This window comes from Puma concolor, chromosome C1, assembly GCF_028749965.1.
Source record: "Puma concolor isolate L17-30 chromosome C1, mPumCon1.1.hap2, whole genome shotgun sequence".
NCBI lineage: Eukaryota > Metazoa > Chordata > Mammalia > Carnivora > Felidae > Puma > Puma concolor.
In genome coordinates, this window is record NC_141674.1 from 100,078,536 (window position 1) to 100,105,023 (window position 26,488).

Consider the following 26,488-nt stretch of genomic DNA (forward strand, 5'->3'; position numbering starts at 1 on the left):
GCAAACCAACATCTGCACTGAAAACCTGGAGCAGGTGCCGTGGGATCTCTGTAGTAAGAAAACTTGAGAGAGGTAGTTCCTATACTAAATGAAAGGGTCAGGATCCAGGTGATCTTGAAGGTTTAAATGAGGAGCTAGATCTAAAATGAGGCACTCTTCCAAATTTATTCAATTAAAAATATTAAGCCGGGGCACCTGGGTGGCTCAGTCGGTTGAGCGGCCGACTTCGGCTCGGTTCATGATCTCACAGCTCGTGGGTTCAAGCCCCGCGCGTTGGGCTCTGTGCTGATGGCTCGGAGCCTGGAGCCTGCTTCGGATTCTGTGTCTCCCTCTCTCTCTGCCCCAACCCACTTGCATTCTGTCTCTGTGTCTCTCTCAAAAGTAAATAAACATTAAAAAAAAAGATTTTTAAATAAAATAATAAATAAAAATATTAAGCCAATTCATTTAAAGACTTGTCAGATCCATAAACCCAACTTTATAAAGAGGGGGGCGGGATGTCCTCAGTAGGGATTCAAGTAATTAATTGGCTGTGCTATGGCACTTACCCTATTGTATTCTAATTGCTGAAGAGGGGGAGAGGCAGGAAATGGTTGTGTTCAAAGTGAAAGGAATGAGTCTTGAGGTAGGGCAGGGCCCCGGCCAGCAGTCCAAACTACCACATACCTCTTTCACTTACTAGGTGCCTAGTGGAAATTCTAGAAGTTATATGGGGATAACTAATTGCCATTCTTACTGCAGATAATAGCCGTTCCTATCTTACAGAGACATGGTGAGGATTAGATTAAGTAATAAAGAATTTAGTTATGCCTAGTACATAATAAGCACGTAATAAATATTAGCCATTTGTTATTATTTCCAATTTTTCCATATTAGAAATTTCTACAGCGTACATTTTCATTAAAATTTCTTTTCATGTTTGTTTATTTCTCTTGGGAGAGAGAGAGAGAGAGAGAGAGAGAGAGCATGAGCAGGGGAGGGGCAGAGAGAGAGGGAGAGAGAGAGAGGGAGAGAGAGAATCCCAAGCAGGCTCCACACTGTCAGCATGGAATCCTATGTGGGGCTCAATCTCCTGAACCATGAGACCATGAGCTGAGCCGAAATCAAGAGCTGATGCTTAACTGACTGAGCCACTCAGGTGCCCTAACATACATTTTAATTTATATGAAATGTTTTCCTCTTCAGGTTTATTTTCTTTAGCTAGATCTGCAAAAGTGAAATTCCCACATCAAAGTTCTCTTGAATCTCCTACACTTAGATCTCTTCCTACTTCGTATGTATTGCCAAATGATGTTCCTAAAGAGTTTTAATAATACCCCCGTGACCAGCCACAAGGAGACCAGATTTTCAGTACCATTACTAGTACTGGGGAGTATTGGTTGAAATTGATTTTTAGAGTTGATGCTTCTACAAATGTCCACCCAGAGAATGAGTCATCCGGGTTTGGCCAAGAACACAGCAGGGCCAACCAAGTGGGCTGGAATGAATCCAGGGGCAGAAACGGGCCTCCAAGGTGGAGGAAGGCAGAGATAAGAAAACCAACAAAGGCAGGAGTGTTCCCGGTCGCTCAGGACTGGAAGGAATGGGGCTGCAGGATATACGTTGACCCTCCAAGAATGCTGCGGATAAGCACAGATAAGACAAGAAATCCCTGAGGCCTGAGTACCTGGTGCTAATAGAATAAAGGAAGGACAGATGACAGGTGGGGAAGGTTCCTGGGAGCCCAGGCCATGGAAACTGGCAATGGGTGTGCGTAAGAGTGTTAAAAGGAAGGGTCCCCGGGCACACCTTCCTAGGGGGGTCATTCAGAAAAGAAACGTCGGGAGATTCAGAGTCCCTACATCCTTATAAGCACGAAGCTGAAGTTCCTAAGCATGTGGGTCCCAAGAAATGCTATGCCCACTGTACTCTTTGGGGGAAAGGGGATATGGAAGCACCTGTGCTTGGCCAGACCACAAAGCACAGGTCCCCCAGAGCTCAGTTTGGAAGTCTGTGGTCCTCACCCATCATTTCTAATCCAGACACTGAGACACGAACTCTGATACGCACATTCATTCTCAGCAGAATAGAGCGAGTTGATTTGAAATTCAAAATGTAGAGGGCCCAAGAATCGTGTGTGTGTGTGTGTGTGTGTGTGTGTGTGTGTGTGTTGGGTGTGTTGGTGGGCTAAACGCCAATTCCGAGGCCATCCCTCAGAGATGGCGTCTGGGTGGGTTGGAGATGGAATCCAGAGAGGTGTACTTTAAATGAACATTCCTGCGGGTGGCCAATGGGCCGTACTTTGAGAGTCTTCTGTGTTCCGCGGTTGTGTGTTTGGTCTGTATGAGAACTCTAAATAGGCTGGTGACCCTACTACCTGAGTTTAACACTCACACAGACCTGGCATGGAGCTCCTGGGGTGGGGACCCAGCCATTTCCAAAGGGTGAGGGCCACAGGTGATTCAAAGTGGCCACGTCTGTGGCTGGCCCTAAGACTGTAGCTTGCAGACTTCCAACTACGGGAGCATAACTAACCAGGGGCCCCAGCTGCTGCGTTTGAAAGTCACGGCTGTGTTTGTGCCAAGCCACCCTTGTCACGGCTGCTCCCAGTGGCTGAGCACAGCTGGAATACTAAGGCAGACCCAGTCCTGGGAAACTCAGACTTCTCCGACGGCTGATGGGACAGAGGACCCCCCAATGGCCTTGCTGAACCTTCCTTAGACTATACGACTGTCTAGGATGTCCCCTTCTCCCTCTCCTTCACGCGGGTCGGCACGAGAAGAATCTGAGAGCTCTCCAGCCTCATCTGACTCACTGCCCATTTCGGTTCACATAGGTATTTCCCCTAGTACAATGCTTGCAATGTAATCCTGTCTTGCCGTCAGCTTGTCGGAGGGCCCGCACTCATGCAATGACCCAAAACGTCCCACCTGAAATACCCGCCCCATGGTGACCACCAGGTCAGAAAACAGGCCACGTCTGCGGGCGGCTCGTGCGGCTTGACCTGTACAAAGGAGGCCCGAGGCACACTGGGCTGTGGTAGTTTATCCTATGGTCCTGCGCCCCTGAGCTGGGAGGGTCGACCAGGTGTAGGAGAGCTGTGGTGACAGAGCCCTGGGAGGCCTGCAGGAGGGGTGTCCTGTGTTCCTGGGATGCCCCCAGAATGATGAGAGGGCTCACATCACCTGGATGGATAACTTCGGGCCCCGAGAAAAAGACACACCTTTCCCAACCCACAGAAGGAGAGCTGGGAAGATAGAGCTTGATCCTTGGCCTTCCTCCCCTGCCTCCCACCTGCCGGGAACAGGAGCCCCGGGGACAGGTGGGCATGGGAGGCCTCCTCACCCTGGCACGGGCCCCACTCCCCTGCCCTGGGCTTGCCGCCACCCCCTCTGTGTGTTAGCTTCATCCTCATGGTTTTGGTCTGACCCTGTCAACGTCCGAGGGAGACAGGGTTGCCTCCAGAAGCTGCCTCGGAAGAACAAGCAAGAGCCCATTTGCAGGCCAACGTGGCATACGTCAAAAGGAGCAGTGGGGAGAAAGGAGAGTCAGACAACCCACACAGGTAAAAGCAGTAGCAATGGAGACTTTGGTCCCCCCCCACCCCGCCCCCAAGGTCTCCAGGGGCTCCCTCAATCGCTCCACATGACAATACAGAGAACAGATCCTTTCTCAGCATCCGTGAAAGCAACATCAGGAAAACGTTCCTTTTGTGCGTGACAGGCTTACCGCGTCAATGCCGGCCTCCCCCCGGGAGCGGGAAAACCTCGGAGGGGGTGCTCACACCCATAGGTTCACAGGCTTGGGGGAAAGGCAGGGGGATGGAGGGGGACATGGCCGCCTCCCAGAGACTGGGCTTCCTGGAGGAGAGGGGACTGTGGGTGAGGTGAGAAGGAGGCGCGGGCCCCAGAGGAGCGAGGCAAGGAGCTGGGTAGACACGTGGGACTCTACGGTGGGGTCTTGTCTTGGGGATTGTGCTCGGCTCAGAGGGAGAAATCACATCCGGTGGATGGTCCAGAAATTTCCCCCACCACACCGCAACCCACTTTGGGTTTCCAGGTCTGAGAGTGGCAGTGTCATAAAACATGGCAAGGCAGCCGGGGCAGGGGGCGGGGGGCAAGCTACCGGCACTGGCTGCCCCCACCCCCGGGCCCCACAGAGAGTAGCCTTTCCCTCCCCAGCACTGCGTCCAGGAATACAACTCGGGAGGCCCAAGGGGCACAGATATGGGAGGACAAATCACCTCTGGAGAGACTGGTCATCCTTTCAAAATAGGAGTCACAGAGTGTCCTGCCTTCTCGGCCCCAGTCCCTCAGATGGCTCCCGCATCCCAACACAAAAGCTGAGGTCTTTTCGGTGGCCTACAGGCTGTTAAGGGTTAAATTGTGTCCCTCAAAAAAGACACGCTTAAGTCCTAACGCCCACGCGGTACCTCAGAACATGGCTTTGTTTGGAGTCAGGGTCTTTATAGAGGTAATTCGTTAAAATGAGGTCATTGGGTAGGCCCTAAGAAGAAGGGGGGCTTTGGACCCAGACACATGCACAGAGAGGAAGACAAGGAACTGCGGAGCCAGGAGAGGGGCCTGGAACGTCCTTCCCTAGAGCCTTCAGAGGGAGCATGGCAGTGCTGTCACCCTGATCGTGAACTTCTAGCCTCTAGAACATTCCATTGCTTAAGTCTCTCCGCTCCTGGCACTTTGTTTATAGGCAGCCCCAGCAAAGCAAGACAAAGACCCTGCAGACCTGATCCCCTCACCTTGTCCATCGCTCCCACCCTCCCCTGCAGAGCCACCCCTTCCCCCTCCATAGATTCACCAGGCACCCCTCCACCTCAGGGACTTCGCTGAGCTGTTCCCTCTGCCGGGGATGCTCTCCTGGCCCTCGTGGGTGGGGGGTGGGTGGGGTCTGCCTGGCTCCCTTTCTTCCCTCCCTCAGATCTCTCCAGAAGTATCACCTTCCCGACGTGGCCTTTCTTCACCAAAGATTGAAACCTTCCCCCTCGCGTGCACCTTCTGGTTCTTCTCACTCTGCTCCGTCTCTCCCCGTAGCTCTTAGCACCTTCTAGCATGCTATGGGCCCTCCTTATTTACTACCTCTATTGCTTCCCATCTGTCTCCCCCCATGAGAAGTTGCACGCTAGTAGCCCAGGGATTTTGTTTCTTTTGTTCACCTACGCGTCTAGCACGCTGCTGGGCGCGCGGCAGTCATCCATGGTTATAAGTACACAGAGAAAATGGCCTCGAGTGGCGGATGCACGTGTGCATGTCTTTCACGGCCGTGTCCACCCCCCCGCGCTCAGCCACGCTTCCCACCCGTGGAACGCTCCCCGCATCGCACGGCGCATGAACTACGATCCTCATTTTCCATAAACGAGGAAAGTGACACTCCCGGGGGTTAAGAACCTTGCCTGCACCACTGTGTAATCCAGGCTTCCTGATGCTGATGCCACCCTGGTTCCCTGCTGGGTGTCGGCAGGGGCTCTGGCCAGGGGAGACCGTCCCTTGCCCGGTTTCCTAGGGATCAGGGTGGTGGAGCCAGGGCAGCCGCTGCCCCACGGCCCGAGCAAAGTTGTTTTTAGAGTGACCCTGAGCCACGGCTGGCCGCCACCCAGCTGGGTATCTCTCGGGCTTCCAGGCTTGGCTCCCCGGTGACCAGCTGGGTCCAGATCACCCTGGATCTGCCACTCACACATGTGCCGGGGAGGGCAAGAGAAAGGGAAGACGAGAGAGGGCAGTAAATGAGGGCAGGGAGACGCAGCCTATTGAAATTCTAGACTCACCAGGAGCCAAGTGGGCCGGGTGGCTGGCCTTGCTGGCTGTGCTCAGCAGGAACCCAGTGGGCAGAAATCCCACTGCCCAGCTCTCCTGGGGCAGGGGTAGAAGGGCAGACTGTAACTCTGTAGTCGTATTGTGAAGACGAAGGAGGAAACCAGAGCAGCTGATCCGGCCTGGATCCCAGTGCCCACGTGCGCACAGATAGGCCTTTGTGTCCCGGGCCCAGACAACAGGCCACATTCTTCCCCCACCTCAGTGACGTCCTTCACGGACATGTCCCCAGAGCACATTTTCAAAGGATTAATCAGCTATGGATCAGATGACACGGCATTCCCTCTGCTACCCCCTCTCTGCCCAGGCTGCGCCTTCTCTTTGTCGTCTCCGAGCACAGAGCGGGTGGCTGACCCCAGCCCCGCCGACTGGCTGCTTCCAGCGGCCCCTGCACCGCTGTAGGTACTGTAATCTTGGGGAGGTGAATCTCAGGACACGGGGGCTGGACGGGCGAGGGCAAGCCCAGCCCACCTGTTTTCCTGGAGAGGCGTTGGCGTCAGTGCTGAGGCCGTCACCCGGGCGCAGGCCTCCTGTGCCCGGAGCCATGGCCTTTCTGGTAGGTGGGCTGGGCTGCCCCAGGGATCTGGCCGTCACAGGGCCTGGACCACCTCCCAGAGGAGCCTGAGGGGGAAGGCTTCCTCCTGAAGACACAGTTAGCTCCCACTAGCTTGACTCTCTCTCTCCTGCCTGGCTGGCTTCCAAGACAAATGGGCTTACTTGCCCCGGCCGAGGCAGGCGACAGGGAGCACGCTGGGAGGCCACTTGTTCTGCTTGACAACATGGTGGGACCGCTGAGTGCAAGGTCAAGTACCAGTCTCCCTGGATGTAGAATATATCCCTCAGACACTAAATAGGGCTGCTGCTACGGACTGAACGTTTGCGTCCCCCACGCCCCACCCTTGCCACCGCCACGAAATTCTTATGCCGAAGCCCTAATTCCCAACGTCGTGGTTTTGGAGGTGGGGCCTATGGGAGGTGATTTGGTGCAGAATAGGTCATGAGGTGGGGTTCCCATGATGGGGTCAGTGCCCTTATAAGAAGAGGAGACCAGAGGGTTCTATATCAGACAAGGACACAGCAAGAAGGCGGCCATCTGCAAGCTGGGAAGACACCTCTCCAGACCCTGAATCAGCGGACAGCTGGATCCCAGACTTCCAGCCTCCAGAACCGAGAGAGAGAGAGAGAGAGAGAGAGAGAGAGAGATCTGTTGTTTAAGCTATCCCAATCCGTGGTGGTTTGTTGTAACAGCCCGAGAGGGCTGCGACGGCCACCTTCCCTGGCTTCTCTAGGCCGTGCTTTCCGAGGGGGAAGACCTGGGCTCTCCTCTCAGCTGTGGCAACTTCAAACCACAAGATCTTGGAAAAGGAGGCACCCTCCCGCCCCCTTCGAGTTCTCATTGTAGAATGGGGCGTACAAGCTCTGCCCTTCACCCCTCACGGATGCTGGGAGGACCACATAAAACAGCGGACGTGAGGGGCGCCTGGGGGGGCTCAGTCGGTTAAGCGTCCGCTTCGGCCCCGGTCACGATCTCACGGTTCCTGAGTTCGAGCCCCGCGTCGGGCTCCGCGCTGACAGCTCAGAGCCTGGAGCCTGCTCCGGAGTCCGTGTCGCCCTCTCTCTCTCTGCCCCTCCCCTGCTCATTCTCTGTCTCTGTCTCTCTCTCTCTCTCCCTCAAAAATAAACATTAAACATTTTTTTAAAACTTGAAAACAGTGCATGTGAAAATAGGACTCCAACGACAGTGGCCACGATTTTTCCAATCACTACTACCACGACTATTGCCACGATGGCTGCTATTTTTTTTTTTTTCAACGTTTATTTATTTTTGGGACAGAGAGAGACAGAGCATGAACGGGGGAGGGGCAGAGAGAGAGGGAGACACAGAATCGGAAACAGGCTCCAGGCTCCGAGCCATCAGCCCAGAGCCCGACGCGGGGCTCGAACTCACGGACCGCGAGATCGTGACCTGGCTGAAGTCGGACGCTTAACCGACTGCGCCACCCAGGCGCCCCAGATGGCTGCTATTAATATTATTATCACGATCACCGCTGTTGTTACGACTCCTACTTCTTCAGCCCCTTCTTTTTCTGCTGCTTCAACTAACTCTACTCCTACTACTAAACTCCTACTTCTGCTTCCACAGCTACTCCTCCTCCTGCTTCTGAACTCTCGTCAAGTACGAAGCAGACATCGTCTCACGTGTCTCCGATACTTTCGCGTATAAAGGACCTCAAGTATATCCAAGTATACTCACTTTCAAGTGTAAAAGACCCTTGTGCTTGAAAATAACCTAAAAAGCATAAAGCTAACTTTCAATTAGATGTTTTTATTGTATCGGCCGCCATAGTGTTCACACACATTGTTAAGGAGCCATACAGCTATGTTCGAAGCCTACAATTTATTTTCTACAAAAAAGGCGTGGCATCCTTACAGATTTCCGGGCCTCCTACAATACGTCGAGGCTCTCTCGTTCCACTGAAGCCGCAAAATAACCCTGCGATGTGGGTAGGAGCCTCACTTTACACATGAAATCATGAGGATCGAGATCACGCACCCAATAAACGGCGTAGCCAAGATACAATACCAGACTGTCTGACTCCACGTTTTATGCCCTTCCCGCTGTCCTACATTGAACATCGTCCAAACCAGTAAAGAGGGAAGCAAATCTAAACTGCTGTTATTATCCAACCAAACTCACCGAAGCACTGTAAAAAAAACAAATGGGCTGCATATGTTACTAATAGTATATGTTTGGATTATACGTTTAAAATGGCCTTTCTTTTTGGCATGTAGGTCTACAAACTTCAACACATATATAGATTGACATAACCACCACCACAAGCAGGGTACCGAACACATCCCATCAGCGGAAAATTCTCCCTGGGGCTCTGCCTTCTTGGTCACACCCACCCTCACCTTCTCCTAACCTCTGACAACACTGAGCTGTTCTCCGTCTCCACAGCTTGGTCTTCTCAAGAACGTCCTATAAATGGAATGAGACAGTATGTAAGCTTGTTTTACATTAAATTTTTAATCTTGAGGCAAACGTGGGTTCATGCAGTGGTAAAGAATAACATAGAGATTCCATGTACCCTTTTTCGACTAATCCATTAACGGTACTGGCTTGCAAAACGATAGTGTAATACCACAGCCAGAACATTGACGGGACAGAGTCAAGTTATAGACATTTCCAAACCCACAACAATCTCTCCTATTGCCCTTCATAGCCACACCACTTCTCTCCCACCCTACCCCACCTGTGACACCCACGAATCCGTTCTTCATTTCTAAAATTTGCCATTTCAAGACTGTTACATGAAAGAACTCATACAGTATGTAACCTTTCGGGACTGTCTTTTTCTCAGCGGAATTCTCCAGAGCTGCGTAAGCTGTTTCTGTGTATTGATAGGTGGTTCCTTTTCACTGTTGAGTGATATTCTATGATTTGGAGGCACCACTGTGTGTCTAACATTCACCCTTTGAAGGGCCGCTGGATTGTTTCCGGGTTTTGTCTATTACAAATACATGAGTATTTGTATAAACGTGAGTGCACGGATTTTTTTAAAAAAGCTTATTTATTTATTTTGAGAGAGAAAGAGCAAGAGAAAAAGCTTATTTATTTATTTTGAGAAAGAAAGAGCGAGCTGTGAAGGGGCAGAGAGAGAGAGAGAGAGAGAGAGAGAATCCCAAGCAGGCTCTGCATTATGCCCAATGAGGAGCTCGAACTCACGAACTGTGAGACTATGACCAATGCGGAAACCAAGAGTTGGATGCTTAACTGACTGAGCCACCCAGGCCCCCGGTGTACAGGTATTCCTGTGAAAACTTGCTTTTATTTCTCTAGGATAAATGCCCCGGAGTATAATATATGAGTGATCCAATTCCTCCGCATCCTTGCCAGCATTTGGTGTTGCCACGATTTTCTTTTCTAGAAGCCATTCTGATAGCTATGTGGTGATACCTCACAGCTTTAATTTGCATTTCCCTAATGGTTATTGATGTCGAACAATCCTTCAAGTGCTTGTTTGCCATCTGATTATCTTCTTCAGGGCGATGTCTATACATGTCTTCTGCCTATGGTCTAATTAGATCGCTTTCTCTTTTTACTGTTGATTTTTTAGAGTTCTTTATACATTCTGGACACTAGCTCTTGGTTGGATATCTAGTTAGCAAATATTACCTCCCTCCATTCTATAGCTTGTCTTTTTATCTTCTTAACAGGAGCAAAGCAAACATTTTAAATTGCTATTAAGTTCTATTTATCAAGTTTTCCTTCCATGAGTTATGAATTTGGTGTCAAGTCTAAGAACTCTTTGCCTAGTCTTAGGTCTCAAAGATCTTCTATTTTTTGTGTGTCAAAGTTTTATAATTTTATGTTTGACATTTAAGGCATTGAACCATTTTGAGTTAATTTTCTCCAAAGGTGTGAGAGTTACATTGAGACTCGTTAAAAAAATTTTTTTTGCCTACTGATGTCCATTTTTTCCAGCATTTTTTGTTAAAAAAAAAAAAAAGTGAACCATTGGGGGCGCCTGGGTGGCTCAGTTGGTTGAGAGACTGACTTCTGCTGAGGTCATGATCTCATCTTTTGTGAGTTCAAGCCCCGCGTCAGGTTCTGGGCTAACAGCGCACAGCCTGCTTCAGATTTTCTGTCTCTCTCTCTCTGCTCCTTTCCTGCTCATGAGCATGCACTCTCTCCCTCACCCGCTCTCTCAAATAAATAAACTTATTTTTAAAAAAGTGAACCATTAAATTGTTCTTGTACCTTGTCAATAATCACGTGGGCATGAATTGTCCAGAATAGGCAAATTTATTGAGACAGAAAGTAGATAAGTGTTAGGCATAGGACTGGTGGGGTAGGGAAGGCAGTTGGGGCAAAATGGGTGTGACTGATAAAGGATATAGGGGTTTTTTGGAAATTAATAAGAGTGGGCTAAAATTGATTGTGGTGGGGCACGTGGGTGGCTTAGTCGGTTGAGCGTCTGACTCTTGGTTTCGGCTCAGGTCATGATCTCATGGTTCATGAGTTTGAGCCCTGCATTGGCCTCTGATGATTAGTGATGTTGAACATCTTTTCATGTGTCTGTTGGCCATCTGTATGTCTTCTTTGGAAAAATGTCTATTCAGATCCTCTGCCCATGTTTAGCTGGATTATTTGGAGGCGGGGGGTGGGGGTGGTGGTGAAGAGTTGTATAAGTTCTTTATATATTTTGGATATTGACCCCTTATTAGATATACCGTTTGCAAAAATGGAAATAGCATTTACTGGGTTGCTTTTTGTTTGGTTGATGATTTCCTTTGCTGAGCAAAAGCTTTTTATTTTGGTGTAATCCCAATAGTTTATTTTTGTTTTTGTCTCCCTTGCCTGAGGAAACATATCCAGAAATATGTTGCAAAGTGCCATTTTCAAGCAATTACTGCCTATGTTCTCTTTTAAGCATTTTATGGTTTCAGCTCTCACATTCAGGGCTTTAATCTATTTTGAGTGTATTTTTGGCATAAGAAAGGAGTCCAGTTTCATTGTTTTGCATATAGCTATTTAATGTAATTTGTTTTTGAGAGACAGAGTGCAAGAGAGCACACAAGCAAGTGGGGGGAGGGGCAGAGGGAGGGGGTGAGAGAGAATCTCAAGCGGGCTCTATGCTGGGCTTGATCTCATGACCATCGTGAGACCATGACCTGAGCCAAAATGAAGAGTTGGCTGCTTAAATGACTGAGCCACCCAGGCACCCCTGTAATTATTGAAATGTAAGGAACTAAGCCTTCCATTTTATTTTTTGTCTTCTGTTTGTCAGCTTTTCGTGTCTCTGTTTTCTTTTTTCTGTATTCCTGTGCCTTACTTAAGCACTTTTTTGAATTCCACCTTTATTTACCTATACTGTTTTTGAATGTCTCTCCTTATGTAGGTTTTTTTTTTTTTAGTGGTTGCTTTTGGTATTACTTGTGCCATCATTTCACTAGTTCAAGGAAAGCATAGTAATCTTCCCTCCCTTTATATCTTTTTCCCTTTATAGTATACTTTTCTTAAATATTCCCTCTACATACTTAGAACCACAATAGAAGTATTATAATTTTTGCTTCAATTATCAAACTCAATTTAGAAGACTTAAGAGGGTTGTTTGCCCCTAATTTTGCTTACCATGTTCTTTATTCTTCCTGATGTTCCAAGTTTCTAACGAAATTTCCTTTTGTTTTACTTCATATAAGAATGTCTTTATTTTCCCTTCATTACTGAAGACTATTTTCTTAGATATAGGATTCTGGGTTGACATTGTTCAGCATATAAAAAAAACGTGGCACTTCTTTCTGACCTTCATGGTTTCTGATGAGAAACCCATTGTCAATCGAATTCTTTGCCCCCTCTAGCCATTGTTTCTAGGTCTGTTTTTAGATTTTTTTTCTTTGTCTTAGTGTTCTAAAATTTTACCAAGATATGTATTGTCACGGGCTTTTAAATTTTTATCCTGTTTGGAGCTCACTCAGCTTCTCAAATCTGTAGGTTTCGGTATTTTTCCAGATTTGTTAATTTTTCAGCCATTATTTCCTTTAGTACTTTTTCAGCCTTGCCCTTTTCCTCCTCTTCTTCTGGGACTCCAGTGACACGAGTCACATCCTTTGTTATGGTCCTGAGGTTCTGTCATTTTCTTTGTGTTGTCCCTCTGTTGTTTAGACTGATGCTAATTTGGGTAATTTCTATTTTATTGTCAAGCTCACTGGTTTTTTCCTCTTTCCCTTCTATCTTCTCATTGAGTTCATTCATTGAGCATTTAGTTTTAGTTATTGTATTTTTCAGTTCCAAAATACCCATTTGGTTCATCTCTATACCTTCTATTTCCTCATCGAGACTTTCTATTTTTCTCTGAGACTCTTTATATTTTCGTTTGTTTTTATGTGTGTTCATAATTGGTTTTTTTTTATGATGGCTAGTTTAAAATAATTTTTAGATAATTAAAAAAATAAAACCTTTTTTAGATAACTCAAAATTTCTGTCATCCTAGTGTTGGCATCTACTGCTTGCCTTTCGTCATTCGGTTTGAGACCCCCATGGTTCTTGGGTATGATGAGCGATTTTCTATTAAAACCTGGACATTTAGAGTATTAAGTTATGAAATTCATGATCTTATTTAAGCCTTCTGTTTTAGCTGGCTTTCTCTGACACTACTCCAAGATGGAAAGAGGTGGGGAAGGGCGAAGGGGAGCCACTTCATTATGATTACGTAGAGGTAGAAAACCAGGTCCCTCACTTGGCCCTGGCTGACACCTGAGGTGTTATGCTCGTCATTACTGTAGGGCAAAGGTAGGGGTTCCAGCTCCCCACTGTGCCTCCACTATGTGGTATCTTCTTGGCTGGGAGGGATAAGGCTGCTTCATTACTACTCCCCACATGGCCACCAGAGACACCATAGGGTTGGATGACCTCTACACCATCGGGTAGTGATGAAAATCCTGCCTCTACGCTATTTCTGACGTTACCTCAATGGGAAGCAAGAGGGGAACCTTGTTATAGCCTGTTAGACATGAGAGTTTAGGCTCCCTATCTGACCTTTGCTCACATAGGAACTATAGTTTTGCCTATGGTGCTTATCTAAAGTAGAGCAGTTAATTTCTAAAAGTTTTCTCTCTTGTGAGGTTGCCCTCCACCTGACCACTTGGCTAGAGAGGGCAGGCTTTTGTTAGAATTTTTTGGGCCTGCACCCATTGGAATTTCCAGGTTGCCAGCTTCTTCAGCGTTTATTCTTGGATATACGAGGCAAAAAAAAAAAAAATCCTAGAATGTTCAACTCTTTGTTCTTCAAGTCTCAAGGTCCATAGCTGGTCTGTCTTCTTCTCTCAACTCTCAGAGTCTTTTTATGTTTGTTTTATAATTTCCAAGCTAATTCTCTGGAGGAATAGGGAAAAATACATCTACTCTATTTCCTAGAAGTAGAAGTCACTATGTAGCCTTTGAGACTGCCTTCTTCCACTCAGAGTAATGCTTTCAAGATTCATCTATGTTACTGTGTGTATCACTAGCTTGTTCCTTTTTTGCTGCTGAACATTCCATTTTATGTACTAGTTTTCTAGTTTGGGGGATTAGAAGCTGAGCTGCTATAAACATTCATGTACAATTTTTGCAGGAACGTAAGTTTTCAATTCTCTACAGCAAACGCCCATAAGTAGAATTGTTGGATTGTGTGATAAGTGTATGTTTAAACTTTGTAAGAAACTGCTTAGCTGTTTTCCAGAATAGTTGTGCCGTCTTGTATTCTCATCAGTAGTGACGACAGTTCCTGTTACCCACATCCTTATCCACACTTGGTACTTCTAATATTTTTACTTTAGCCATTCTAACAGGTGTCTAGTGACATCTCTTTGTAATTTAATTTGCATTTCCCTAATACCTAGTGATGTTTAACACCTTTTATGTGCTTAACTGCCATCTATCTATTCTCTTCAGGGAACTGTCTGTTCAAATTTTTGCCCATTTTTTAAATTGGCTGGTTTTTCTTCCTGTTGACCTTCTTTATATACTCTGGATACATAAACAACTTTGTCATATTATTAAACTCAAGTAAAGAGAGAGAAAGAAGAATGGAGTAAACAATCTAATACAATCAGTTGTTACTCTATAGCAATCTGCTTGCTGAGTACTTCTCTTGAGATTCAAACATACTACGTTGGCCACATTGGAACTAAATCTCCTGCCAACATAAGTCACAGACAACTTAAAGCTTGGGCTCCAAACAGCAGTCTCTTCCCACTCTTTATCCCCTCTATGTCTTGAACAATCCAATAAAGCAGAATACTGGCTTGGGTATTTGAAGAGTATTTGTTTTCAATTGTGATCTCCTAAATAGCAGGGACTCTGTCTACTTCATTTTGGCTCTCTTTTTTCCCCACCTAGGACCTAGCCCTGTTATGCATTCATTCAAGGAATATTTATTTAGTTCCTAGTATGTGCCAGGCACTGCAATCTGTGCTGAGAATACGATGATAAATAAAACAGAAGTTGTTTGTAGACTCATGGAGCTTAAAGAATAAAGCCTGGAATACAGTAGATGCCCAAGCCATGCTTATTTTTTCATTTCCTTCCCCCTGGAGTTGATTACCTTTAAAAATTTAGCCTATTTCCATATTGCTTCTTTTAATTAAATCCTCTAATAATTATGCCACATTCCTACGAATAGTTTTCATATGCTCACACACATCTATTCTATTTTTTTGCCCTTGGATATTTCCTAGTCCTTCTGAAAGTCCTCTGTACTTTTCCAAACTGGACTAGTTTTTCTCTAAGACTGTGACATGGTTATTTCCCTATGATTTCCTTTCAACGCTCCCTATGTTATAGCCCAAGTTCTTAGAGGTCAAGTTTTTTTTCTTTATTTTTAATTTACTCATTTTTTTGGAGTGCATTCTCCAGTACCTTCTTCAAAAAGAATATGTATGAGGTTATTTTTAAATCCATGCATGTCCCAAAATGAATTATTCTATCCTCACGTTTGATTAATAGTTTAGCTAGATATAGAGTTCTAGATTAAAAATAAGTTTCTGTCCAAGTTTTTAATGCATATTTTCATCATAGTCTAGCCTCCGGTGTTATTGTTGAGAAGCCTGGTAACTTTCGTATTCCTGATCTTTTGTACAGGCCTCTCTTTCTCTCCAGAAAAATATAGGATCTTTCTTTTAGCCACAGCGTTCTGAAATTTAACAACATAAAGTGACTTGGTGCGGGATTTTGTTCATTCTCTGTAACACAGTCCATGTCCTGTTTCATTCTGAAGATGCGTGCTTGAGTTTGGGGAAATATTCTTGTGATATTTTTTATAATCTCTCCTCTGATTTAATTCTTTTCTCTTTTAGAAACTTCTATTAGCCTGATGTTGGACCTTTGGGGCTGATTCTCTAAATCTGTTATTTTTTCCTTACTGTTTTCTATTTCTTTGTATTTTTGTTCATTTGAGTTTCTGTGAGGTGTCCTTGACTTTATCTTCTAGTCTTTCAAGGAAATTTTTTTTTTCAACGTTTTATTTATTTTTGGGACAGAGAGAGACAGAGCATGAACGGGGGACGGGCAGAGAGAGAGGGAGACACAGAATCGGAAACAGGCTCCAGGCTCTGAGCCATCAGCCCAGAGCCCGACGCGGGGCTCGAACTCACGGACCACGAGATCGTGACCTGGCTGAAGTCGGACGCTTAACCGACTGCGCCACCCAGGCGCCCCTCAAGGAAATTTTTTTATGTCATATTTTTAATTTGTAAGGGTCCTTCATTCTATCATCCTTCGCTTATTTCATTGTTGTAAACCTCTAATTCCCCCGAGAAGTCTACTTAACTATGTTAAATGTTTTATTCCGGTTCCTGTGTTGTAGCCATTTCTTCCAAGTCTCTTTTGCTTACTTGTTTGTTTTAGTCTTTTTCTTAATGTTTTAGGGTTTACTCAAATGTCTGGTTATCTCTGACTTTCCTTTCATATTACCAAGTGAGGCACTAAGGCAAAGAGAGGCTGGGTAACTGTTCCCAAATCATAGAGATGAAAGAGACACGAATACAATGTATGATCCTGGATTGGCACATAGACCGGGGGGGGGGGGGGGGGGGGGGCGGGGAATGGCTCTAAAAGACATTACTTCAATAATTATGAAAATGTAATGTGTGGGCTATAGATTTTACAATACATCACTACTACATACAACATAAAACATTATGTGACAAGAAGTCCTCATTCTTAGAAAGTACACAGTAGAGCTTCATTTTTTAGCTCATAAATAGATGGGAGAGATGTAATTGGTTCTAAGCTCTGAGAGTCAATGCACGTTGGTTGAGAATCCAAACATCAAAAAAGTTAACACCTTCCCAAAGACGAGATAGACAGTAGATAGTAGAGCTGGATTTAGAACCGGTTTTGTCTAACAGATTCTCTACTGCAATATACTCAAAGACCATGGCCAGCTAACTCCCGGGGATGTTTGTTTATCAGATCGATTTACAACCTTGACAGGTAACGGAGAGGAGTGAAGTTCAACATTAATTCAGTCCAGGTTAAATATGTGGAGGAGCTAGGAAACAGGGCCAAGAGAGAAAACAACTAAGGAATGAGAAAGTGCCCCAAGACAATTCACATGCTTGCCAGTATTCCTTTTGCACCAGTCCTCTTGGCTCCTGGCTTCCGGGAGCTTTACAGGATTTCCATCTTCCTTCCCAGTTAAATATCTTCTGCTAATTCTGCAGCAAGCTCAGTGCCTGGGGCTCCTCACACTGCCACTGGACTCCCAAGGGCACAGGCCATGTCATGCATGCTCACGGGCTCAATTGTGTTCAATGATATTCATATTTTCCTGTCCCCAAAGAGCTTCTCTTCTGCATTCCTGTTCTAAATAAAGTTCTGTTAATGAGACTCCCGGAACTGGATGTCTTGTCCCCAACCACAATTCAAAGTCATCATGGCTGGCATACCGTCCCATTCTCACCCTTCCAAGTAAGCAGGTCCTGAGCCATTTAATACTCATGATAATCCCCCACATTCTGTGTCTCCAGTCCAACAATTCTCTATCTCAATCATTTCACTTATTTTTTTTTCCATTAGTACTGAATGATGCTCTGCCATTGTTTCACTGATGTCTGTACTCTCCCCTTTTCTTTCTTCTCTTCCTGAATTCTGGATGGCTTCTTCTGTGTTGCCAGAATCTCACACATAGTGCTCTCTGCTTTCTCCAAAGCTGTAGAAGCTCACTCGTTGCACACAGGAGCAACTAGGAAGTTCAGGCAATCAATTCCCTCTTGGTAACCCTCCACCACTGGAGGACAGGCATCCTTGGGTAAGTGCCACAGCCTCCCTGTCCTCTGGTGGAACATTCTACACAGTTCCTCAGATGGTCCCCAGCAAGATTGAGCCCACAGGAGTAAGTAGTGCATTAACCACACTTTAATGGCTCTTCTCCCTTCTCGACCCCACTTTCTCATTTCCCTCACTTTTGTTTCCTGGGATCACATCCCAGTAAACTACCCACACCCAAGTCTTTATCTCTGGTTCTGCTTTCAGGGCCATCCAAACACAGATACCTCTTCCATTCTCGGATCCAGACACAGCTGGTATTTCAGTTAAACAGAACTACTTTGGGTTTATTAACCTTTGGGTTTATTAGCTCCTTTTCATGTCTCTGTAACTTCTTCTCAGGCTGAAATGACTTCCATCCTGGTCTGTCTGGCCAAATCATTCATCCTTCAAGACTCACCTCAAATACCACCAAGTACCACTGCCTCTGAAAGACTCCCAGAAATCTCCCATCCTAATTTACTGATTATATATATATATATATATATATTCATTCCACATTTTATCTTATCATTTTATAAGTTTGTTTTTCCAACTAGGCTATTAGCTAGAGGGTCTGGCAGTTGCCTACTCATCTCCATATCCCCCACTGCGCCAAACAAATGTGTGTTAAATAAGTGAATTATTTAACTGACTCATCCCAGGTATCTATAGAGTACTACACACTTGACCCCGGATGAAGTTCAGAGTGGGCTGCAGAACATTTGGGGAAAGAACTGTCAAGAAGTGCCACACACGTCCACTCAATTTTCTTGCAAGAGAATTGTAAGGAAGATGAGAATCACCGTCTAGCACTCTGGAGTTTACACAGATATTTTATAGACATTATCTCATTTCATGATCTTAACAACCCTGCAGAACGGGCGAGGAAATCACTATTATCTCTGTTTGATTGCTGAGAAAGTTGGGGCCCAGAGAAGAGAAGTGACTTTCTCAAGATCACATAGCAGTAGACGCTAGGACCCACGCCTCCTGGTCAAGCCTGCATTCTACCACATACAATTAGGGTCAGGCCCACTGTGTCTGCCCTCTGCCTCCGAGCCGTCCTCTGTGCTCTACAGGCCACCTCCACTCTCTTGTCTGTCCTCTCCAGCCATTCCTTCCCGGCAGGCAAACTTACTCAGCAACTGGGCCAACCTTCCCCAAATGTTCTGCAGCCCACTCTGAACTTCATCCAGGGCGATGGTCCTGGACTGTCTTACTTTCCTATTCCCTGACCTCATTCCCAACTTTCTCGAGTAGCTGCTTGACACCCTCGTATGCTTGGAAACCTTCTACGATGGTTCTGAAGGAGGGGAACCTCACAGGTCCTCTGGCTCTCTGCTTTCACTCATCCCATGGGACTCTTGAATGTCACCGCAACTGGGAAGTTCCCCTTCCCTGACTTCCCAAACTGCATTAGGTCCCCCTAGCATGCTACTTTTTTCCTTCATAGCTGTTACCACAACTTCTGGTAATCATTTGTTCATTTCCTCCACTAGTGATAACAACAACTGAGCACTTCTTGTGCTAAGTGTCTATATTCTTGCCCTTAATTCTCATAGTCCCGTAGGGTGCAAGCACACATAATTAATCAGACAGGGAACACACTTCTTAAGTATATTCTTAACTCCTAACATAGTGCCTGGTACAGGGACATAGGGGGTGTTAAATCTCTATTCGTTAAATGAATAAATTAACTCCCTTTGGCACCATATCATCGAAATTCACTGCTCTGAAGACACCCCTTCCCCCCAAATTCTCTAGTCATGTTGATTGGCTTTGGGGGGGAAAGCCCATGTTAAAATCTGCTCTTTGTCTACTCATTCAACATATATCTGTTGAGTCCCTCCTGGGTGCCAGATACTTTCTAGGCGTGAGGGCCTATCCCCAGGTGAGAGCTCCATGTAAGGAAAGGTGAAGGTGGGGGCATAGTTCTACTTTGGGTCTCCTGGGAGGCCCGGAGGATGTGGGAGTCCGAGATGGGATTCAGATTGTGCTCCAACCCACCGGGGTGCTCCTGCTTCAGGTCAGATAGAACTGAGATAATGCAGTCAGCCCCAGTCCTAGGCCCACCTCAGCCCCATTGATGTTACCTTGGTGTCGGATTTGTGCAGAGAAAGGAGGCAACATGCCAACAGACCAGATCCTGGTGGGCTTACCTCTTTCTCCCTCCAGCCCCCATTGCTTTCCTGAGTCACTGTGCACAGCAACTATTTCAAAGTGGAAGTTACGGCTGCCCCCGCCACCCCCCCCCCCATGGCTTGATGTCAGATTGTCCAGTTCAGATGATGGAAACATCTGTCTGCCGTCCTTTCGTCTCCCGATCATTTCATTAGGCTTTTCTTTAGGATACGTTCCCTTTAAGCATCCTAACTGTTCACAGTGTGCTGAGAGAAATAATTTTTTCCAGGAGTCAGTGGGAGTGCGGACCGGACGGGGGTCAGTGTGTCCTCAGTGGCCTGCTGCGATGGTGACCAGCAGACCACCTTGCCCACAAGTGGGCAGAGGCAAGAAAGCGTCCCCTGGGAGGGGGCGTGTGGGCCCATCATGCCTTTATGGTCCTCTGCAAGGTGGCCCCCAGCCTGTAAGTTTGAATGAAGAGTCCTGGCCTTTTTGAAAGCAGGATGTCAGCACTGATTATTAAAAATTGCTCTGGGTGCCTGCCTGTGATGTGGATGTTGAGATTTTCTTTGATTTTCCCTTCTTCTCCCCTCAAAGAGATCTCTCTCTCTCTCTTACTTTGCTGGATGTATGTGGCTAAAGAAATCTGTGCCAATTCTTCACTCCCCTTCTAGATTTGCCATTAGTCTAACTCATGAAAGAGAGCTCAACATATGACCTCAACACCTCTTCTCCTAACAGCCCGGGGCATATCTGGGCAAAAGTTCTAGAAAGGCTAGGCAGTGCTTTCTTGTCACTGTGGCCTGTCCTTGGCCTCTAGAAGACTCTTCAGCAAAGCAACACCCAAACTCAGCCAGATCCTAAACCTGACCTCCAGCCCAGTTCCAACAATAGAATATCCAGGCAGCTTACAGAACCATGGGTCGTGCTTAGGACAGGCAATGCTTCCTTCAGTGGCTGAGCCACAACAAACCACCCAGGGCCTCGGTCCCGCCATGTGAAAATGAGGAACATCTCTCTCTAAATTTGGGGGTGCAGTGAGTCACATGGTCCAGCTAGGATCTTAGCATTATAACGTGTTAGCTGCGTGCCTGAGGGTGAATTATTCATTTTCTGGGAGGATACCTTTCCTTATGGGTACAAATACAGATAATAAATACAGAGTCACTCTGAGGAGTAGAATAGTATTGTAGGCTCTTAACACAAGGTTAAATTAATCCTTATTACCTATCACTGGATGGTCCTTCTGCGCCCCCCTGGCCCCACCTCTGGGATCTAACTTGACATAGGACTGTTTCCTGGCACATATTTAGTGAACTGAAAGAAAATAGAGTTCTGATAATTTTTCTGAAACACTAACAGTGAATTCACAATATGTTGTATCCTTTTGATGCTGACTTTTTTTTTTAACCTTTTATTTATTTTTGAGACAGAGAGAGACAAAGCATGAACCGGGGAGGGGCAGAGAGAGAGGGAGACACAGAATCCGAAACAGGCTCCAGGCTCTGAGCTGTCTGCACAGAGCCCGACGCGGGGCTCGAACTCACGGACCGCGAGATCATGACCTGAGCCGAAGTCGGACGCTTAACCGACCAAGCCACCCAGGCGCCCCGATGCTGACTTTTATATATGACTCTGTGCTTGGAACAATGTACTATATGTATATATATTTGGCATTTAAAATGCATTTGCTGAATCAATAAATGGTTTAACAAAGATAGGTAGAGAAATTGGGGTAAAGTTATTATAGATGAATGAATCAAACAAAAACATGATGTTATTTTTCTCTGCCCCCAAATTTGTTCATGTCCATGGAGTAGCCACAGACCAGAAACCTGGTACCTTCCCGTGTCTTCCCACTCAACTCCCGTAGTCAATTGATCAACACATCTGGTTCATTCTGCTTCCTAATTACCTCTTACCATTGTCCTTTCCACTCGAAACCCTTGACCGCATCCCAGATCAGGCCAAGGCATCTCTTGCCATCTGCCATGGTCTCCCCGTTAGACTGCATACGTCACCCTTCAAAACTCACCTCCCACTACCTTGCTTAGAACCATTCAGTGGCTCCCCATTCTCTCTATAAAGTGGCCTCCAAACTTAGCTAATTATGAGAATCATTAGAGAGGAACTTTAAGGATCTCAAATCTCTGATGGTGGGTCCTGGGATCTGTGTGCCTTACGTGTTGCCTGGGAGACTTTGATGGTCAGCCAGATTTGGGGATCACAGGTTCTCAGGCTAAAAACCCAGCTCCTCTGCATGGTATGGAAAACCCTCCATGGTCTATCTCCCCTTCCTCTCCAGTATCACTCCATGCCTCTTTGCCCATTGAATGTTTATTAAAGTTCAGTTACTTATTTTGAGAGACAGCGTGTGTGTGTGTGTGTGTGTGCGCGCGCGCACACGCATGAGCAGGGGAGAGGCAGAGAAAGAGGGAGAGAGAATCCCAAGCAGGCTCTGCATTGTAAGCCCAGAGCCCAACACGGGTCTCGAACTCGCGAACCATGAGATCATGACCTAAGCTGAAACCAAGAAGTCAAATGCTTGGGGCGCCTGGGTGGCTCCATTGGTTGAGCGTCCGACTTCAGCTTAGGTCATGATCTTATGGTCCGTGAGTTTGAGCCCCGCATCGGGCTCTGTGCTGACAGCTCAGAGACTGGACCCTGCTTCAGATTCTGTGTCTCCCTCTCTCTCTGACCCTCCCCCATTCATGCTCTGTCTCTGTCTCAAAAATAAATAAACATTAAAAAAAAATTTTTTTTTAAAAAGAAGTCAGGTGCTTAACCAACAGAGCCACCCAGGCGCCCCCGCCCCTTGAATTTTATGCTCCAGCAGTGCTGAAGGCTGATGGTTTTCACACACAGTGTTAGGTCCAGCTCTGAATATACTACCCACCCTCCCACAATGCCCTTCCCTGCCTGGCCCCCTGATGAATTCCTGTTTATTCTCCCAGTTCTGTCTCAGCTACCAGGGGGGTTAGGCAGCATGTTCCATTTATAAAAAGTTCAAATGGGCCAAACTAATCTATGCTTTAGGAGCCAGGAGACTGGCTACCCCTTGGGGCCAGGGAGAGAGAGAGGAGTGGACGTGAGCGGGCCTTCGGGGTGCTGGTCGTGTTTCTTGATCTGAGTGCTGGTTCCACGGTTCATTCCAATTTGTAAAAACCCATCAAACTGTACCACCTCAGCTCACATGACACTTCCTCCAGGAAGCCTTTGTGGATACCCTCCCTTTGAGCTTGTCCTGCACCCTTCCCGTGGCCACTCGGCCTGGTTCAACCTGCTGTTTTTGATGTTTGACGTCCGAACTGATCTTTATTGACATATCTATCTCCCCAGCTAGACTGTGAGCTACTTGAGGACAAGATCCGAGTGTCCCCAGCACCTTCCCCACGCTCTCAGCCGGGGCCCAGCGAAGGGATATGGGCTAGATGAAGAAACAGATGGAGAGAAAAGGGGGAAGGTGTGTTTACTTCTTTTGCTTTTCTTTACTTTTACTTTTCTTTTACTTTTCTTCCTATTGAGAATACACAGTGCTTCTCTATCAATCTGCTTTTACCGAACCAGGCCAAGAAAGAGATCACTTACCTTTCTGAGTCTCACCCAGGAAAACCAGATCCTTCCGAGGAGGGGAAAGAGCAGAACTTCCTACGACTGACCCAACCTAAGCAGTCCGCACCAGTAAAGAGGTGTCTGAAGCTTCCTCCTGTGCCAGAAAACAGTCACATTGGTCATCTCTCGTTGGGTTTCTTCTTGATTCTTAAGGAGAATGGCCAGTTGTTCAGGGACCGGACCGCCCAGGCACAAACAACTCCCCAAACTCTCAAAAACATTTAGCTAGAAGAAAATGAAGCTTCTACATCTCAACCACAGCATAGGGACTCAATCCCACCCACCAAATTATAATCACTTTGCCTTAGCCCCTCACGTATTACGCCTACAAGTTTCAACCACGTTAAGAGACAGTCAAGTAATAAAGAAGGATGGTCTCTTTATCAGGAGGACCCTGCCTAGGAGCTTCCAGCACAGAAAACGGATTATCCTGCCAAAACTCTATTAGAGTACATCGTCCATAAATACTAAGCAATTGACTGGTTCCTTGATTCATTAATTCATTTATTCAGCAAATGCATGCTAGGTACTTATTCTTGCAAGGCTCAAAGGCCAGGGATGAGTCAGACAGAGTCTCTGATCTCAAGAAACTTAAAACCCAGCGGAAGATTATAAAAAGCTGGCTATCACTCCAGGAAGAATGAAATGGGTGCTTAAGATAAGTGGCAGGTGCTGTGATGTTCGGAGAGAGGGGTTGCCCAGCACAGAGGAAGCACTCAGTGTTGGTACGTGAAGTCGGATGGTTCCGGTGAACAGTGAACGAAGATGAAATGCTCACCCCCCACCCCCCAGGCACAGTCTTCAAAGCAGCCCCTCCTGGTCCACTCCACATCTGTGCCTCCCTCTGCCGGCCAGACACCCGCACCCGACGCTGCGCAGTGAACTCTGCCGGTGGTCAAGTGGGGGCCAAGAATCAGGTGTCCCTCCCCGCCCCCCAAGCATCCTCGGCTCTGCCTCTCTCCACTGAATTCGGGCCGAGCATTGATATTCCCGCACCGCCGACATATCACATCACTCTGCATAGCCAACATCTTACAGGTTCCGCTAATAACCCCCAGTGGATCTTAAGCAGGAGTCTCAGCCTGCAGGAAAATCGGTTCACATCTGAGCCCTGTCGCGACTAATCTTCTCCACCATTTATTAGATGAGGATCTTGTCAGTTCGGAAGCTCCGTGTGCTCTGCCTAGAAAATAGAAGAGAGAGAGAAAGAGAGACCAGAGGGCAAAAGATGAAGGAATGAGATATATAGCGGCGTCAAGAATTTTGTCAAGAGACACAGAAGTGCTCAGCGGTTGACAAGTTCCCTGTTGTACCAACAGAACAGCTCGAGGACTTAATACGTGAAAACCCCAGCGGGACCCTGCAATTTTTCATAATCATAACGTCTCGGACTTGTCAGTTGTGAGGTTCCCAAAGTGTTAGTCTGGTGGCAAGATGGAGCCTTTGGAAGGTGGGACCTCATCCGCCTGAGGGCCGCTCTGGCTCAGGGGCGCAGGGGAGTGGCCCAGGAGACGGCGTGAGTGGAGCACCTGTGTGGCACTGCCTGTGGCAGGGGGAGGACTGAGGTCCTGGCTCTCATATCACCGGAAACGGGGCCTGAATCGCTCTACGTGTGTGCATCTCAGTTTTCTCGTCTGCAAAATGGGAGTATTCATACCTACTCCGACGAGATGTGCTGGGGACTTAAACACCAAGGAAATTCTCCAGAAAACAGAAACCAGGGCAAGGAGGGTTTAGATGGAGTGAATTTGCAGGCCAAAGACCACGGATGGAGAATAGGGTTAGGGCACACCTGCTTTGCTTGCTTTCTTCTCTTTTTGAGAGTTGAATGCTCCCCCCCTTTTTTTTTTAACGTTTATTTGTTTTTGAGACAGAGAGAGACAGAGCATGAACGGGGGAGGGTCAGAGAGAGAGGGAGACACAGAATCTGAAACAGGCTCCGGGCTCTGAGCTGTCAGCACAGAGCCCGACGTGGGGCTCGAACTCACGGACCGCGAGATCATGACCCGAGCTGAAGTCGGACGCTCCACCGACTGAGCCACCCAGGCGCCCCGAATCCTCCCGCTCTCTTAAGACTTCCAACTCTCTAAGATGATAATTAATTCTAATGGCTACTCAACGAGCACTCGCTCTGTGCCAAACTAGCTCTGTGTTAACCTCTTTACAGACTCTTCTTTCACGTAACGCTTACAACAGTCCTATGAGATAGGAGTTTTACAGGTAGAGAAGTAAGAGTCAGGGAGGGAAGTAATTTGCCCCCATTGGTCACACAGAAGCAGAGGCAGGATTTGAACCCAGAGCTAAGTCTTCCTCAGGGCTGACACTGGTTCTGAAAACAACCAACCGGGAGGAAGGCTGACTCTGAACCAGTGTGACTGTCCTAGGCCATAAAGGAGAGCACCTTAAAGGGGCCTTGCCAGAGGAGGAGTGGAGAAAAACCAAAGCTTCAAGCTAACGGGGTCCATGATGATGCCATGGTGCCACGCTCCACTGGCCATGGGCCATAATAGTAATTATGACTCCAGCAGACACATTTTTGGGTTTATTTATTTATTTTGATGTCTATCTATTTTTGAAAGAGGGAGGCAGAGCGTGAGCAGGGGAGGGGCAGAGAGAGAGGGATAGGGAGACATAGAATCCTAAGCAGGCTCCAGGCTCCGAGCTGTCAGCACAGAGCCTTGACGCGGGGCTCGAACTCACAGACCGTGAGATCATGATCTGAGCCAAAGTCAGATGCTTAACCGACTGAGCCACCCAGGTGCCACCAACACTTTGTACTTTATTTATTTTTTATTTTTTTAAACTTATATGAATATATTAAAAAAATTTTTTTTTAGTTTTTTTAAATGTGTATTTATTTTTGAGAGAGACAGAGACAGAATGTGAGTGGGTTAGGAGCAGAAAGAGAGGGAGACACAGAATCAGAAGCAGGCTCCAGGCTCTGAGCTGTCAGCACAGAGCCCAATGCCGGGCTTGAACTGACAAACTACGAGATCATGACCTGAGCTGAAGTCGGATGCTTAACCGGCTGAGCCACCCAGGCGCCCCTTCAGCAGCCACGTTTATGAAGCAGATGTTCCCTATGCTCCATACTTAACCCTCATCTTATTTAACCCGTTTGTCCTGCTATAAAACCTGCCCCACCTGGCAGATGGGG

General features: G+C 46.9%; 1 long non-coding RNA gene across 3 annotated transcripts in view; it reads right to left on the reverse strand.

The window, feature by feature from the left end:
- Nucleotides 1-26,488, reverse strand: part of LOC147578279 (uncharacterized) — a 93,696-nt gene that overhangs the window by 39,961 nt on the left and 27,247 nt on the right. For 2 of the 3 annotated variants that reach the window (XR_015255025.1, XR_015255024.1), the window contains exons 3-4: nt 23,308-24,514; nt 8,721-8,787 (exon numbers count right to left, since the gene is read on the reverse strand). This is a non-coding gene — a long non-coding RNA (uncharacterized LOC147578279). The remainder of the gene's footprint in view (nt 1-8,720; nt 8,788-23,307; nt 24,515-26,488) is intronic. The other variant, XR_015255026.1, reaches the window with a different exon arrangement.